Source organism: Chaetura pelagica, unplaced genomic scaffold, assembly GCF_000747805.2.
Source record: "Chaetura pelagica isolate M959 unplaced genomic scaffold, ChaPel_1.0 scaffold286, whole genome shotgun sequence".
Taxonomy (NCBI): Eukaryota; Metazoa; Chordata; class Aves; order Apodiformes; family Apodidae; genus Chaetura; species Chaetura pelagica.
This window is the reverse complement of record NW_009953573.1, coordinates 297,093-301,984: the sequence shown is the minus strand read 5'-3', so window position 1 is coordinate 301,984 and position 4,892 is coordinate 297,093.

The following is a 4,892-nucleotide window of genomic DNA, read 5'->3' as shown; positions in this document are numbered from 1 at the left end:
GGAGGGAGGGAGGCTGCCCGAGGAGGGAGGCTGCCCGCGGTGCTGCTCTGGGGACTCCAGGCCCACGGGCAGCCGGGACGAGTCCTCCTGTCCCTGCTGGTCTGGCTGTGTCCTCGTGCCCGGGGTGCACTCAGGGCCTGGCATCTCCGTGCCCAGCTCTGCAGTGTGGTCTTTGTGCCAGCCCTGCCATCCCACCACCCCATGTCCCTGTAGGTGCCACCTGACACCACTTTGCCCCTGTTGCCATCCCTGAGCCCCTTGAGGAAGATGCTGGGCTCCTCATCCCCGGCAGGGCAGGGCAGGGCAGGGCAGGGGCTGTATTTGGGGAGGAGGGTCCCTGGAGGCCCTGGCCTAGGTGGGACAGATCTGCCCTGGGGCACTGCACACCCTCCTGCAGATGCCCACAGCACTGGGCTCTTCCTGTTTGTAACTGCTCAGCCCTGTGCAGACACACACCAGCTTCCTTCCTCCTCTGCACCCACCCTGTCATGTCTCCACCAGCCACCATGGACCCCATGTCCAACAGCACCTTCTGCCCCCTGCCACCCTGCTGGTTCCTCCTGGAGCTGCTGCCCCAGCCACCCCCAGCCCAGTCCTCTGTGGTGACTGAGCCATCCTGGGCTGGAGGTGCCAGCTCTGCTGGTCACTCTGCTGGAGAGGAGCATGTCTGTGTGTACTTGTGTGTTTGCAGGAATGTGTGGGCAAGGGGATGCCAGAATTTTATCCTGAAAACAGCCCTGGTGGCCCATGGGAGGCCCTGTCAGTGTCACCTTTTACCCAAGAGCTGGCAGATCAGAGGGCCAAAGCTCCAGAGCAAAGTGCATGGCCAGCAGCAGAGCAATCTTACCCTGGAGACAAGGACCACCAGCATCTATCTCGTGAGCAGATCCCAGCATACCAGAGTTGGACTGAACATGTCAGATGTGAGGATGGACTGAGGAATTGCTGCCTGTTCTCTGTGGGATGACACAGCTGGCTGTAGGGGCCTAGAGACAGCTCTAGCAAGGACAAACAAGCGCCTGCACTGCCCTTCCCTCCCAACTTCTGTCTTCTGACTGAGAAGCCTTCCTAAGATGACCAGCAGTTCAGTACTTAACAAGGTGGCTGCATAAACATGCCCTCAACAGGGACCAGAGTAAACAAAAAAGGTTCTTTCCTGACATAGTGGCCTGTCAGACAATGCAGAAGCTTCCTTCCTCAGCAAGGCTGAGGCTGGGACTGTATCTGCACTCGAAGTATAGTTAGGCACCCTTCCCATCTGGGTGGCTTTGAGGGGTCCCTGAGGATACAGCCAAGATGCAATCTCCTGGGTCGCCCTCCCTGCTTTTTGCTCCCAACCCTGCACAGATCTGCTGCCTCCTCACCACCTTATTCCTGTGGAACTGGGACAAGGAAGGGACAGGCTCAGCATGGCAGTGGGGCAGACACCACAGAGCCATGTCGGTGACATCTGTGCACCCCAACCTGCCCAAATGGCAGGTACCTGTGATGAAGTGGACAGAGAGAGCTGGACCTCTACAGACCTTGTAGGACCCAGGGAACATCCACAAAACCTTGCAGCACACAAAGGTGTTGAGAAACAGGGCTCTGATCCCCAGAGCTGGGCTGTCCAGAGGCTCTTGCTGTACCCAAGAGGCACCAAGGGCATGTCCTGCTCCTCTGGCGAGGAGCACAGTGACTGGAGGGCAACACCAGCCTTTGAGAGATGGATTTGGCCCTTTTTCCCCAAAGAAAATTGGAACCTTTCACCAAAACATTGTTATCCAAGAAACAAGGTCCAGCTGCAAAATGGTGTGGAAAAAACCCTCTGTGGAGGCAAAGAGCTTCCTGTGTGCTGTCAGTTTTAGAGATCTCTGGTCCAGTGTGATTTCAGAGACTTGATGGCCATTTTAAAGGATTTGGGTCCTTTCTTCCTCCTGCCAGGTTCTACCTGCTTAATGAAACCTTCCTTAAAGCTGCAGTGAAGGATCAAAATGCACTTTCTTTGCAAAGTGACCTTGTTTGGTTGGCCTGGGACCTGGGTCTCTCCTGTGCCTCAGTGAGACCATGCACCATGCAGGAGGAGGAAACAGAGACACTGAGGTACTGTATGTTCTCTGCATCTGCAAGACAGCATGGAGGTATCCATGCTCAGGGAAACACCCCAGAAAACACAGCAACACTTTCCCTCTGCCACTCCCCATGTCACTGGTTTGGCTCTATCAGCCAACCATAGAATCATAGAATGGTTAGAGTTGGAGGGGACCTGTAAGATCATCCAGATGCAACGCCCTGTATGGGCATGGACACCTCTGACAGGTTGCTTCAAGCCCCATCCAACCTGCCCTTGAACACTTCCAGGGATGGGGCAGCCACAGCTTCTCTGGGCAGCCTGTTCCATTGTCACATTACCATGTACCAAGGTCAAGCAGGACAGAGCCCCTGAGGACCACACCTGACCCCCTGTGGCTTTTCCTTACCAGAAAGCACTGATGGAGACTGAAGGGACTGTCCTGGCCATGGGCACTCATCCAGGATGGAGGGAAGCAGAGATGTGGTGCAGGCGTGTGCCCACACTCTGAGTGAGTGGCAGAAAAATCTGCTGAGACCTCTTGCTTCCCCATCCATCTGATGGGGCTCAAAGAGACCCCAGCATACTCTTGGGGCTCCTGTTCCTCCCCTCTGCTGGAGCACCACCAGCCCGAGACATGACAAAACAGATGCATTTGCAGGAAGACAGAGCATGGAGGCCACAGCCCAGTGGAAACCCAGAGCGTGAAAAAAGTGCTGGTGGAAAATGTGGCATGAGGCTCTTGTAGAGATGGACTGGGCATGAGGAAGATCAAGAGCAGATGGAGGAGGAACACACCACTTGACCAAGGCACTTTTCATCTCAGCACCACTCCCACAGCAGCCTCCCCCCACACCCCATTGCACCCACGCACACAGAATGGCACGTGCACCTCTGCCTGCCCACCCTGCCCCTCTGCCTGCCAACTCTGCCTGTCTACCCTGCCTGTCCACATCCATGTCCACCCGTGCAGGGAGGGATATGCAAATACCTCGCTGGGCTCTGCAGAGCAGGTAAGTCCCAGAGGGACTTTTCTGTGCATGCTGCTCCTGGCCACCTCTGCTCCCCACCTCAGAAAGCGATGCTGCCACCCTGCTCCTTCTGAGGGGTAGAGGCTGGGGCTGCAGGGGGCTGCAGTGGTGACCAAAAAGCCAGGAGCTGCCCTGGCTGGTGGTGCAAGGCACAGGGCCCTGCATCATGGCGCAGATGTGCTCCTCCCCAGCACCACCAGCTCTGCACGGTGGGCATTGGGTTGGCCTGGGATGCAGAGCATGAGACAGCTGCCAGGTCCTACAAGAAGGGGCTGCTGGGGCCATGGAGGACCAGCAGTAGGGCCTGGCTTTGAGGGAAGAGGATGTGCAGGCTTGGGGCAGACCCCCTCCCAGGGACAGTTTGCTGTCAGGGCAGGACCAGGACTCCAGGGCAGCCATCTCTATTACAAGCTGCCACAGGCAGAGGAGGCCCTGGAGGGCAAAGCCCAGACTGGAATGAGGGAAAGCAGCACTGAAGGAGATGGCTCTGGGGTGGATGCCATAGGGCCATGTCTGTGCCACTCACCATCTTCTGCCCTGGTAGGGTTGGAAGAGACCTCTGAAGATCATCTAGTCCAACCCCATTCCTACAGCAGAATCACCTACAGCAGAAAAGGAACGTCCCTTGTCCCCAGCACTCCTCTCTGCTCTCCCCTTGGTGGCAGTGGGGTGTCAGTACCTGGATCCCTCAAGGATGGCCTTCTTCCTCTCACTCTCACAGCCCATGTGGAGAGGACTGCTGCCAGATCCCTGCCTTGTTGCAGAAGCCCCAGCCTGTCTCTGGAGGGATCCTGCCTGCACAGCATCCCCAGCACCCAACACAGCGAGCAGAGGAGTGAGTGTATCTGTTTTGGGAGGCAATACTGGTCCTCAGAGTAGTGCTGGGACAGCAGAGGAAGGGTAACGGAGGGGCAGATGCAAAGGGGAGTGTCCCAGCTCTTACCACATCCACCCTGTCCCAATATGAGGTGCAATATGAGGTGCCTAGAGATGTGCCAGGTATGGCATCTCATTTGTCCCCTTATGTAGACATCTGGTCATGGGATATAGGGACTGGAGAGCTTTGTGGCAGAGCCTCAGGAGTTTTCAGGGGGCTCAATGGCTGTGGTTTTATTTTCAGCAAGCTCAGCAGGTCATGGGGATCTGATAGAACTGGTGCTTCAGAGAGGGAGATCTGGATTTATCCCTGACTGGTATTTGCTGGTTCTTCTGCTGCATTTTACAACTCTGCTTCCGTGGGGTGATCTTGCACCCTGAGCATCCTCTGCCTATATCCTCATAGTCAGTTCCCTTTGTGCAAAGAGCAGCTCCCAGCCCCAGACTGGGAGTTGTTCTCCCCACCAAAGCCCAGTCGGTCCTTACTCCTATTCCTGCCCTCCATCCTCCTGAGTATGAGCCCACTGTCCCAGTGCCCTGCCCTGACCCACACAGCCCAGCACCTCTCCATGCCCTCTCCACACAGCAGAGCAGCCCTGAGGTCACCTGAGCCTGGGCTGGCACTGAACTAGCACAGATGGTGCCCACACCCTCACTCCCCCGGGGTTCCTACCGCTCCAGGGCCTCGCCTTGCTGGGCCTCGTCCCCTCGGGGTTTCAGCCGGGGCTGCTCCTGCTCCCACTGACACTGCGGGGAGCTCAGGATGTCCTGCAGGGTTTTGGAAATTAGCCCATGTCCCTCGCTGCCTGAACATCGCTCACGGGCCTGAAGGTGATGCCGCCGCCTCAGGATCCGGCAGCCCCAGCTCCTGCTGCGGGGGGCGATGCGCTCAGCCCGAGCATCCCGCGGCGCGGGCCGGGGGCATCCAGGGCCCG